Source organism: Suncus etruscus, chromosome 11, assembly GCF_024139225.1.
Source record: "Suncus etruscus isolate mSunEtr1 chromosome 11, mSunEtr1.pri.cur, whole genome shotgun sequence".
In the NCBI taxonomy this organism is placed as follows: Eukaryota; Metazoa; Chordata; class Mammalia; order Eulipotyphla; family Soricidae; genus Suncus; species Suncus etruscus.
Genome location: NC_064858.1, coordinates 40116963 through 40129927, shown reverse-complemented (window position 1 = coordinate 40129927; position 12965 = coordinate 40116963). Strand labels below are relative to the sequence as shown.

Here is a 12965-nt window from a genome sequence, read left to right as displayed (position 1 = left end):
CTTTGCAAGGGAGGGAACACAGGACCAGAGACTGAGTGATGGTACTTATGACTAGAAGGGCTTGAGGGCCTGGAGGAAAACAGGTATCATGTGGCCTGTCCACAGTTGTGTCTGGGCTACCCAGAGCTGGAGCTGAGGATTCAACTGCCCACTCTTCCAGCAGGTGGGCAGGGATGCCTGGGAAAGGGTGGGCTCCCAGATCCCAAATGGGCTAAGTGAGAATGTAATGAGAAGGATGTGTGTGCGATACAGACAGACAGACACTCAGTGACACTTGTCCACATGCAGTTAGTGGTTGCCCTAGTGTAGAAACACTGAGTCTCTCTCTCTCTCTCTCTCTCTCTCTCTCTCTCTCTCTCTCTCTCTCTCTCTCTCTCTCTCTCTCTCTCTCTACCAGCTCTCTGGGACATAAACACTCATGTTAGTTTCAAACACTGACACCCTGGGAGTGGCTCTTTGAAAGCCACAGCACTGGAAGCAGGGGTACTGCCATATGTACCAGCCTCTTATTACCATTCCACCTCCACCCAGGTGTCCACTTGGCCTGATCTTGCTTCTGTCCTGGAATAAGGGGCTGCTCAGTTGAATATCAGCATGGTCAGCCTTTGCTGGGTAACTTCGGGTCAGTCAATTCATCTCACTGAGCATTCATTGCTTTTTTTTTTTTTTTTTTTTTGGGGGGGTGGGGTGGGGATTTTTTTTTTTTTTTTTTTTGCCAGTAATCACTGGCAGTACTTAGAGATTACTCTTGGCTCTGTGCTCAGGTATCACTCCTGATGAGCTCAGGGAACATATGGGGATCTGAGGAATGAACCAGCGTTGATCACATGCAAGGTGAACGCCCTCCCCACTGTTTATCTCTCTGGGCCCTGAGCCTTTGTTATTCTCTGCAAACTCAGTAGGTTCCATAAACTCCCCACCAGAGTTTCTATTTGGAGAACTTTGGGGAGACTGAATAAATGAAGACTGGTAATTATAAATAAATGAGGAATCCAGGAAACATCTCAACTAGATACTAAAGCTTCCCCTGGCTTTGGTTCCTGACAACTGACAGCATAGCCCAGAACTCCCACCAGCAGATTTGGGGAGAGATGGCCTTTCTGCTCGGGGCAGTCCTGCTCTGAGTGTTGGGGTGAAGAGTCCCCAAAAAGGCCATCCTTGACTGGGCTGGAACTGACCAGGTTTCAGATTGCCCAGGAGAAGTTGCCCAAGCAACCCCTATGGTCCTAGGCAGTTAGATTGAACCCAGGGCCACGGCCAGGTGCACTGAGATTTCTACTCACTTATCCTGTGCTCCTTCATGGGCACTTGCTGATGGTCCTGAGGCAGCCCAGGAACTATGAATCTGCTTCCTCCAAGTTAGGGGCTTCCCTTGACTCTGTACCACCTAGGCAAGCTAAATAGCTCTGCAGCCTCAGTTTCCTTCTCTGTGCCAGGGAGCTACAGTCGGGGGTCCTGGAGGCTCCAAGTGCCAACAGCAGTGGTTGCTACAAGTGGTTGATTCCTCAGGGCATGATGGGTGTTTGTCTCCCTGCTGTATTGTCCACAGATGGATGAAAATACCTTGTCTTTCTTCTCCCCTCTTCCTCCCTTGCCTTAAAATACCTTGTGTTTCTTCTCCCCTCTTTCCTCCCTTGCCTTAAAACCATCCACACAAAGAAATGAATAAAAGTGTCAGCTGGAAATGGTGGGGGACAGGGAGGAGCACAAGCCAAACCGATATGATAAACCATTTCTTACTGTGCATTGTCCTCTCCACAATGAAACCCTGCATGGACACGGAGAATGTGGGCAGCTTCGGTGGGGACATGGCAGCCCGTGCAGCCGGGTTGCTCCAGGAAAGGTAATTGAGCTGCAGCACACACAAAGGTGGGACGGGCAGAGCACCACCTCCTCTGGAAATGGTACATCAGGTGCTTCTGCAAAAAATACATCTTGTTGCTTATTTTCTTTGCTTTCGACCCAGGGCTCCGTGGATGCTGCTGTTCCAGCCTTCTCTCGCTCATTCAAGGCTAGTGTTGACATTTCTAATTTGCTAATTTGAAGATTGTCAGAAAACGGTTTAAACCTCAGCATGGTTGGGAGCGCTCTGACGGCTGGAGATGGGCCTCATCTCTCTGGGAAGATGACAGAGGTGGGGGCAGCGAGCGGGGCTGGATTTTGGGGGACTAGGAAATAGAATTTGCTGAGCACTTAGTGTCAGAGTCTTATCCACACATTCTTTGTATCGTTTGTGAAAACCAGGCTTTTCTTTCCTGCAATTGAGGGTAAAAGAAGCACGTAGGGGCTGGAGAGGTGGCACTAGAGGTAAGGTGTCTGCCTTGCAAGCGCTAGCCAAGGAAGGACCATGGCCCCGGCGTCCCATATGGTCCCCCCCAAGCCAGGGGCAATTTCTGAGCCCTTAGCCAGGAGTCACCCCTGAGCATCGAACAGTGTGGCCCAAAAAAACCAAAAAAAATAAAAATAAAAAAGAAGCACCTGAAGATGAAATAACTTCCCAAGGGCACCCAGTTCCTCTGAGACAAAGATGGCAGTGGGAGTTGGGGACCTAGGGTGGGGGGAGAGAATCAGCTTTTCTGCTTCGGGGAAAGAGCATGTGCCTTATTCTCAGATGGTTTGGAAGCTCGAATAGAGTTCAGCTGGGCTCAATGACTTTTCGTTCATTCCTCTTGTTCTTGCGTGATAATGAGGTGTTTACTAAGTGCCAAGTTCCATTCTGGACACCAAGAGCACAAAAAGGCTTAAAACCCAAATTCTTGTCTCCTGGGCTTTGTGGACTCCCAAAGGCTGGTGCAGAATTGTCTTCCTTCTGGCCAGAAAGATTGTTATTGTCTGGGAGATTTTTCAGCAAGGGCTTCAATGTGGCTCTCCAGAGGAGTCACAGTGTCAGGTGAGGGGTCTGTATCACTTCCTCACTTTCCCTTTGACAGCCACACTGTCCTGCTGTAATTCGGCCCAGAGCCTCATGTGAAAGGCCAAAGTAGATGCTGACAGCTGACAGCCCTCAGGCAAAGGGGTCTAGTGCAAAGGCAAGATAAAGAGCCTGATCTTGAAAAATGACCGAAAAGGGCCAGAGCCGTAGCACATCCCCATAGGGTGCTTGCCTTTTATGTGGCTAGCCCCAGTTCAATTTATGGCACTTCAAGCACAACTAGGAGTGATACTTGAGCACAAAGCCTGGATTTAAGCTCTAAGTACTGCTGGGTATGGCCAGAAAACAGATAAACAAAAATTTAAATGCCCCAGACTCTGTAGCTGATGTGTCAAGCCAAGCATAGGCCTTTTGAAGGCTCTAAAAGCTGGCCCGGCCAAGGGAGTCCTGGCTACAGTTACCTAGATGTAACTGAGGTAGCTTTGGAGGTGACACTGGCCCCCAACTGCCCAATGGCATCTGAGTAAGAGGCAGTTAGTGTGACTGTTTGTGCTCCATGGCTTCCAGGATGTCCAGGGGTTCACGCCATGGAGGAGCCCTCAGTGGAGGCTGTAGGAGCTGGGCTTCAGAAGCCCTTTCAGAGAGCCTAAGGCTGTGCCTGGCAGGGAACAGGGGTGATTGAAGATATCCCTTCTCTAACTTCCCACACTGCAGCCTTCTGCCTCATATCTCCCATACACTGGGGTGCTCTTGCATGGAATTAGGTGACCAAAGGTCAAAAACCCCACATTCAGGAAGCTAGATTGAAGGACTTCATCTGCTGTTGCTTGTCCCAACCCTCCACTCTTCCCATCAGTTACTTACTCACTGGTTCCCAAACTCACCAGATGGTCTTCTGGAGAACCCATGAGCACCTCACACTCCCATGCCATAAAGCTCTGAAGTTTTAGGTCCTGAGCCCTGACAGTTGGGACATGGAATGTCTTTTAAATTCTCTGGATAAGAGGCCCAGGAAAGAACTCAGCGGACTGAACACAAACTTTTCATGCAGGAGACCCAGTTTCAATCCCAGCACTGCCCAATCCCCTGAGCACCATTGGGTGTTAGTCTGAACACAGATCAGGACTAGTGCCCAAACACCAGCAGAAGTGACCTCAAAAGAAAACTAAAGTAAACAAAAATACAAAGTCCCCACCTGATGCTAATGCACAGACTCAGAAACTGCCATCTTGATCTAGTATTCACCTAAAACATGGGCTCAGTGATGTGGAGATGAGGATAGGTGCTGTGCAAAACAAACCATCCAAACACATCCTTCCAGGCTAGTGAGCTTGGGGTTCCCAGCACTGCTGCTTGTTTGTCCCCTGTGAAACTGACAAAGACCATTTTCCAGGGGAACCCCTTTTATCTCTTATAATCAGACATGGGGTGCCTTGGAGGTCTCATAGAAGCTAAGCATCCTCCCCAGGCATTCTGAGTCAAGGTTCCAAGGTGCCTCTGGGGAAAGTGGAGGAAGACCTCACACTCAGGAATCTCTCATGGCAGTTCTCAGGGGACTATATGGGATGCCAGAGATCAAACTCTGATTGGCCATGTGCCTTACACACTTAACTATCTCTCTGCCACTGATCTTTCTTTTTTAACTACAGACCTTCTCTGGGCCTTTCACACACTGTGGACATTGAAGCTTCAAAGATGGAGAAGAAACTGATGGTTTTTAGTCTGGAAAAGAGGGTCAGGGGAGAGAACAGGGCCCCATGGCCAGGCAGGGCTGGGTGACCCTGACAAGACTGTGTGCATAGACCAGAGGCCACGCTGGGGGACACATGTAATTTTGAGGCCAGTAGAAACAGGTTCAGTTTTTCCATGGGAGGGAACAGGGATTCCAGTTTTTTGTATGCTTTAGGAGTGCTTTTTCACATCTCTTCAAAAGTATGTTCAGCTGTAATGCTTAGAGCAATAGTCAACAGGTAGGATGTTTGCCTTGCATACAGCTGACCTGAGTTTGACCCCCAGCACTTCATATGGTCCCCCAAACTTGCCAGATGTGAACCCCAAGTGCAAAACCAGGAGTTATCCCTGAGTACCACCATGTGGTCCCCAAACAAAACAAAAAGTCTGTTCACCTGTCCCTAAAGTGTCCATAACCCTCAACCACCATCTCTTGGTTCCCCTTTTCCTGGGGACACATCCATCCTGTGGTCTGAGTTGAGCAGTTGGTCAGGAGTCAAACTTATCTGCTCCTCCTTGCTTTGACTCCTTACTCCTGTGAAGTAGATGGTCTAGTTTCTTTCTCTGACAAATTTCACTGAACCAGACTCAAGACCCTTCTAGGTCCATCCACATTGTTGCGCAGAGCCAGGCTTTATCTTCCTCCTCTGCTCCATCTTCCCACCATGGATTAGACCCGAGCTGCCCTCATCTTCCCATTCGACCCGGAGCTCCAGGGCAGTTTCCAGGAGGAGCATGATTGTGCTTATTTAGATGACTTGACTCATGAGGATAATTTGGTAGCAGGTCATAGTTTCTAATGTTTTTCAGCTGGCCAGACAGCAGGTCCGTGAACAATACAAATGTTATGTGCATTGTCTTAGTTGGGGATCCTGAGTGTGTAGGCTGCTTCGTGAAGCCAGAGGCTCTCTTCCACCATGAGCCTCCATGCTTCCCCAGTCTTTGCCACCCCACCCCCATCTTTTTTTTTTATTTCCTCCTTCATGTATATATATTTTTTGTTTTGTTTTGTTTTGGTTTGGTTTGGTTTATTTTTTTTGGGGGGGGACAGACCCAGTGACACTCAGGGGTTACTCCTGGCTATGCACTCAGAAATCGCCCCTGGCTTGAGGGACCATATGGGATGCAGTGGAATCAAACTGTGGTCCATCCTAGGCTAGTGTGTACAAGGCAGACGCCTTGAGCCATCATTAGGGCCCCTCATCATGTATTTCTTTTTTTTTTTTAAGCCAGTCAAATTGAGTAGTGGGGGGTTATATACCAACTTTTGTGATACTAACGTTAATAAGTTCTGATAAACCACTGCCATCGGACCAGCCTCATCATGTATTTCTTAAGCGCCTTATTTGAAATTTGACAATTTCAAGTAACAAGTATTTTGATGATCCCCCTTAGTTAGCTCCTTGTGTGGCTAGGCACTCAAGCTTTATGTGTCCAAAATTGAATCTGCTTTTTTTTTTTTTTTTATTTAAACACCTTGATTACATACATGATTGTGTTTGGGTTTCAGTCATAAAAGGAACACCACCCATCACCAGTGCAACATTCCCATCACCCAAGTCCCAAATCTCCCTCCTCCCCACCCAACCCCCGCCTGTACCCTAAACAGGCTCTACATTTCCCTCATACATTCTCAATATTAGGACAGTTCAAAATGTAGTTATTTCTCTAACTAAACTCATCACTCTTTGTGGTGAGTTTCCTGAGGTGAGCTGTAACTTCCAGCTCTTTTCTCTTTTGTGTCTGAAAATTATTATTACCAGGGTGTCTTTCATTTTTCTTAAAACCCATAGATGAGTGAGACCATTCTGCGTTTTTCTCTCTCTCTCTGACTTATTTCACTCAGCATAGTAGATTCCATGTACATCCATGTATAGGAAAATTTCATGACTTCCTCTCTCCTGACAGCTGCATAATATTCCATTGTGTATATGTACCACAGTTTCTTTAGCCATTCGTCTGTTGAAGGGCATCTTGGTTGTTTCCAGAGTCTTGCTATGGTAAATAGAGCTGCAATGAATATAGGTGTAAGGAAGGGGTTTTTGTATTGTATTTTTGTGTTCCTAGGGTATATTCCTAGGAGTGGTATAGCTGGATCGTATGGGAGCTCGATTTCCAGTTTTTGGAGGAATCTCCATATCGCTTTCCATAAAGGTTGAACTAGACAGCATTCCCACCAGCAGTGGATAAGAGTTCCTTTCTCTCCACATCCCCGCCAACACTGTTTATTCTCATTCTTTGTGATGTGTGCCATTCTCTGGGGTGTGAGGTGGTATCTCATTGTTGTTTTGATTTGCATCTCCCTGATGATTAGTGATGTGGAACATTTTTTCATGTGTCTTTTGGCCATGTGTATTTCTTCTTTGTCAAAGTATTTCTTCTCCCCATTTTTTGATGGGGTTAGATGTTTTTTTCTTGTAAAGTTCTGTCAGTGCCTTGTATATTTTGGAGATTAGCCCCTTATCTGATGGGTATTGGGTGAATAGTTTCTCCCACTCAGTGGGTGGCTCTTGTATCCTGGGCACTATTTCCTTTGAGGTGCAGAAGCTTTTCAGCTTAATATATTCCCATCTGTTAATCTCTGCTTTCACTTGCTTGGAGAGTGCAGTTTCCTCCTTGAAGATGCCTGTAATGTCCTGGAGTGTTTTGCCTATGTGCTGTTCTATATATCTTATGGTTTTGGGGCTGATATCGAGGTCTTTAATCCATTTGGATTTTACCTTTGTACATGATGTTAGCTGGGGGTCTAAGTTTAATTTTTTGCAAGTGGCTATCCAATTGTGCCAACACCACTTGTTGAAGAGGCTTTCCCTGCTCCATTTAGGATTTCCTGCTCCTTTATCAAAAATTAGATGGTTGTATCTCTGGGGAACATTTTCTGAGTATTCAAGCCTATTCCACTGATCTGAGGACCTATCCTTATTCCAATACCATGCTGTTTTGATAACTGTTGCTTTGTAGTACAGTTTAAAGTTGGGAAAAGTAATTCCTCCCATATTCTTTTTCCCAATGATTGCTTTAGCTATTCGAGGGTGTTTATTGTTCCAAATGAATTTCAAAAGTGTCTGATCCACTTCTTTGAAGAATGTCATGGGTATCTTTAGAGGGATGGCATTAAATCTGTATAATGCCTTGGGGAGTATTGACATTTTGATGATGTTAATCCTGCCAATCCATGAGCAGGGTATGCGTTTCCATTTCCGTGTGTCCTCTCTTATTTCTTGGAGCAGAGTTTTATAGTTTTCTTTGTATAGGTCCTTCACATTTTTAGTCAAGTTGATTCCAAGATATTTGAGTTTGTGTGGCACTATTGTGAACGGGGTTGTTTTCTTAATGTCCATTTCATCCTTATTACTATTGGTATATAGAAAGGCCATTGATTTTTGTGTGTTAATTTTGTAGCCTGCCACCTTGCTATATGAGTCTATTGTTTCTAGAAGCTTTTTGATAGAGTCTTTAGGGTTTTCTAAGTAGAGTATCATGTCATCTGCAAACAGTGAGAGCTTGACTTCTTCCTTTCCTATCTGGATTCCCTTGATATCCTTTTCTTGCCTAATCGCTATAGCAAGTACTTCCAGTGCTATGTTGAATAGGAGTGGTGAGAGAGGACAGCCTTGTCTTGTGCCAGAATTTAGAGGGAAGGCTTTCAGTTTTTCTCCATTGAGGATAATATTTGCCACTGGCTTGTGGTAGATGGCCTTCACTATATTGAGAAAGGTTCCCTCCATTCCCATCTTGCTGAGAGTTTTGATCAAGAATGGGTGTTGGACCTTATCAAATGCTTTCTCTGCATCTATTGATATGATCATGTGGTTTTTATTTTTCTTGTTATTGATGTTGTGTATTATGTTGATAGATTTACGGATGTTAAACCAGCCTTGCATTCCTGGGATGAAACCTACTTGATCGTAGTGGATGATCTTCTTAACGAGGCATTGAATCCTATTTGCCAGGATTTTGTTGAGGATCTTTGCATCTGCATTCATCAGTGATATTGGTCTGTAATTTTCTTTTTTGGTAGCGTCTCTGTCTGGTTTAGGTATCAAGGTGATGTTGGCTTCATAAAAGCTATTTGGAAGTGTTTCTGTTTGTTCAATTTCATGAAAGAGTCTTGCCAAGATTGGCAGTAGTTCCTCTTGGAAAGTTTGATAGAATTCATTAGTGAATCCATCTGGACCTGGGCTTTTGTTTTTCGGCAGACATTTGATTACTGTTTTAATTTCATCAATGGTGATGGGGGTGTTTAGATATGCTACATCCTCTTCCTTCAACCGTGGAAGATTATAAGAGTCCAAGAATTTATCCATTTCTTCCAGGTTCTCATTTTTAGTGGCGTAGAGTTTTTCAAAGTAGTTTCTGATTACCCTTTGAATCTCTGTCATATCACCCCACCCCCATCTTTGCTGTCTTTGCCCACCTGAAAGAGTAGAAGGCCACTGCTTACTTCTTCTCCTCCTTCCCTTTCTTCTGTCTGTCCCCATCAGGAGTAATTCCTGAATGCAGAGCCAGGAGTAAGCCCTGAGCATCTCTGGTGAGTGAGGGAAAGGAAGAGGAGGGAGTAAGGAAGGGAAATTAAAATTAAAAGCCTGACTACTAGCAATAATATAGTGAGAGTATAATTGAGTTTAATTTCTTTCTTATGCTTTTAGGCTCAAAAGTAAAGACAGGTAAATATCCTGATGTTTATTCTACACTCTGGTTGGTGGTCTGAATCCTGGTTTGTAGCCTCAGTGGGTTCCAGTCCCTGGCTTGGTCTGAAACCTGCACTGCGACCATGTGTTTTTTCTTTGAATTTCAGTGTCTCTTCCCTTGGTGGTAATTTCCTCTTCCTGTAACATTTCCCTTTCTTTTTTTTTTCTTCTGTTGTTGTTTTTCTTTCTTTCCTTCCTTCATTTTTTCCTTGTTTCTTTCTTAAATGTGGCTGGCTTTCTGTCATTTGGGTCTTAATTTTGTTTTGGGGCCTTACTCCTGGCCCTGCATTCAGGAATTACTCTTGGTGATGCTGAGAGAACCACATGGGATGCCAACTATCAAGCCCATGTGGGCTATGTGCAAAGCAAACTCCCTACTCATTGTATTATCACTCCAGCCCAAACTTGGGTCTTATTTTTAATATCACGTCTTCTCAGAAGCTTTCTGTGACTGCTTAAGTGTGACCTCTTTCAAGAAGTTTTCCATGATGGTTGTATCTGAAGCTACCCTCCAGATAATAATCTCTGACACTGATTGCCCATTTTTATTCTCTGAGAGCCACACTTAGCATCTGATGCTCTTCTTGTTTCTGTCTGGTCTCTGTTGTCTAAGCAGAGAGGAAGAGTTGGAGAAATCTCCCACACTGAATGCAGAGGTAAGACTCCTGTCAGGGCCAGGCCTTTGGTAATCAGCAGAGCCAGAATTTGAACACCAGCCATGGAATGGTTCTTGTCTCCCAGAAGGCTCCTGAGAGGTCCAGATTCTGACAGTCAGAGTCTCATATTTGTTTTGATGTCAGAGAACGATGGGATGTGAAAGGAAAACAGAATGAGTGGCATGTCACGCTCTGTTTCACAGCCAGCTGGGCCAGGGAGCTGGGACACGTTCCCAACTATGAAATAGTTGAGGTAATACTCTGCAAAGAGGAAGTGAGCAGATTAGAAGCTGACACTGAGGGCAGCCACAGGGCCTGGAAGCCAAGGATCAGGAGCTAAGAACAACCACCATTATATAGGGTCCCCTGAGCTCCACCAGGGGTCACTCCTGATCACAGAGCCAAGAGTAGCCCCCAGAGCCACAGGGCATGCCCCTCCAAAATAAATAAAAAGTCATGACTCTAAGATGAGTCTCACAGAATGAAGTGCTCCAGTTTGACTCCTAAAGGCAAGGAATGAACAATGGGTATGTGGGTTCTTGTCACCAAAGCCCTCTCCATGCCACTCTGCCATAGTAGTAGGTGGGTCCTCATTCATTTGCCCCTCCTAGCCTGTCTCCATTTGTCTGTGGATCAGAACTCAGATTTTGGGGTAAGAAAGAGACCCCCCAAACTGACATGGACTCTAAACCACTGGGATATTTTCTCTTAGGGCTGGAGGCTGGATAACCCAAACCTGGGTGTCATGGGCAAGGATTCCCCACTCTAGAGATGCTTGTTTGGCCTCTTTCAGCTTTGAGAAGCTCCACAAGGTCACCTTCTGGCTCCAGACTTCTCCAGCCCCCTCTGGAGACATACCTTTATCAGCAAATATTCCACTCAGAGAAGGATGCCTTTGTGGCTACACTTGTCCAGTGTCTCTCCACTTCTCTCCACACATAGTTCCTCTTTCCTTTCTGTGGCCTCTTGTCTTTCTACTTGGGTCTTCTATTCTTGAGGTTGGGTCCCCCATTTATGAAATCTTCACCTGTGGACCCTTTGGATTAGTCTGGGAACCCACACAGGGCCACATAACTGAGAAACACCAACTTGTTCACCTGCAGGACAACCTTAGATGAGGTCCCTGCGTACTAGTGGCTGTGACATGAAGGGGATCCCAATACACATCCCAGGGGACACATGGGAAAGGACTCCAGTGCCCAAACATAGCTCAGGCTACATGGATGACTGTCCCTCTCTTTCCCACTCAGTCACTGGTCTGCCACCTAAGCTCGTACCCCTCTGGCATCAAATCCACCCTGACAAGTGCCCAGTAACCCAAGCCTGTCTATATCTGGCCGTACCTATTTTCCTGTGAATGTTTAGAAATTGTTCTGACCCCACTGCCTCCTTGTGTGCTGGTCTGCTGCCTGAAATGCCCTTTCCCAATCTCCTTGTCCTTCCTTCACCCCACATTGCTGCTATCACAAATCACTGCAGAACTCAGTGGCTTACGATCATGCAAGTTTATTATCTGATAGCTCAGGAGCCAGACATCTGAGGTGGGTTTTATGTAGGCAGTTACAGGTGGCCCAGCTGTGGTTTTGGACACTCTGAGAAAGATGTCACCTCCTTTTCAGCCTCATTTTCTCCTGCAGATGATTTCTCTACTTGCCTGGTGTCACTCCTTTAACCATCTTCAAGATGGTTCTCTTCTGAGAACCTTAGGATGACATGAAACCCTCCCAGCTCATACAGGATAGTCTCCCTCTCTCAGGATCCTCAGTTGAATCACAGCCTCACAGTCACCTTGGCCCTGTAAGCTGTCAGTCTCGAGTGCAAGGCCTTAGGATAGGGCCCCCAGGAGCCTGTCTGAGCAGTAGAGCAAGTCCTTTGGGTGCCTTTCCACCCTCTCTAGCGCCTGTGTGCTGTGTTTCTCCCCTCCCTAGCATCTGGGCCTCATTTAGTTTGGCCTTGTCCTACTGCCTCTTGTGTCCTTTCTATGTGTTCCTGCTCCCTGGACAAATCTAAGCCACTAGCTCTGGAAGGCAGAAGGCTGTGGCTTTATCACCATCTTCCAGAGGCAGAGCTTTGAGGAATTTGTACACGTGTCTTTCTTCAAGAGGCATATTCCAAGTGCCAGCTTGAGGGTCGTACAATTCTAGTGTGTGTGTGTGTGTGTGTGTGTGTGTGTGTGTGTGTGTGTGTGTGTGTGTGTGTGAGAGAGAGAGAGAGAGAGAGAGAGAGAGAGAGAGAGAGAGAGAGAGAGAGAGAGAGAAGGAGAGAAGGGTGTCACACCTGGATATGCTGGAGTTAGAGAGTTGTTCCTGGTGTGATGCTACAGGGATGCAGGTGAGGAGCTGCTCAGGAATCAGACCTGGGCACACTCCTGGATGCAAACCATACACTCTACCCCTTGGCATTCTCTCCCCCAGCCCCCTCTCTCCTTTCCTTTCAAAGGAATTCCGTCTCTTGGATATGCCCACACTAGGTCTGTCCTAGGGCAGACAAGGCTCAGTCTCTATGTAGAGCTGACAGCTTTCTCTAGCCTCTGATGTGTTTCTCTCCTGGACTTAACTTTCAGATGCAGTTTCCTGGTCAGACTCATCCTTGACATTGACACTGACATTGACACAGAATCAGAGCTTGTGCTGTTCTGCTTCTGAGCCTTGGGTTCCTCTATTACCCGCTTCCTCTGGGCACTGGCCAGGGCTGAGCTCCCTGTGATTCTGCAGAGCTTTTTCTCTCCTGCCCTCTGAGGAGAGAGGCTGGGTTTTGCCCCTATGATCTGCTGCAGGAGAAAAGCCAGGCTGCTCTCTGGAGTCACCACTTTTCCCAACACAGGCTGCTTCCTTGCTCCTCTGTTCCCAGGTAGCAGATGGCCTGATAATTTAATGCAGTTAAAAGGAGCAGGTCTCTGAAATTTAATTAAAAAAACAGAACTACTTTGAGAAAGCTTACTCTCAGAGACAAAGTGAGGGTCGGGTGAGTGAGGGGAATAGGCTCATATACTCACGTAATTGTAGAGCCCAGGTG

At 46.2% G+C, this 12965-nt stretch overlaps 1 protein-coding gene and 1 pseudogene across 2 annotated transcripts in view; both read left to right on the top strand.

Annotated features, from left to right (window-relative positions):
* ABTB3 (ankyrin repeat and BTB domain containing 3) overlaps positions 1-12965 on the top strand; it is a 279483-nt gene that overhangs the window by 71282 nt on the left and 195236 nt on the right. The gene's annotated exons all lie outside the window — the stretch shown is intronic.
* The window catches only part of LOC126022877 (60S acidic ribosomal protein P0-like), a 37434-nt pseudogene that overhangs the window by 17546 nt on the left and 6923 nt on the right, over positions 1-12965 (top strand).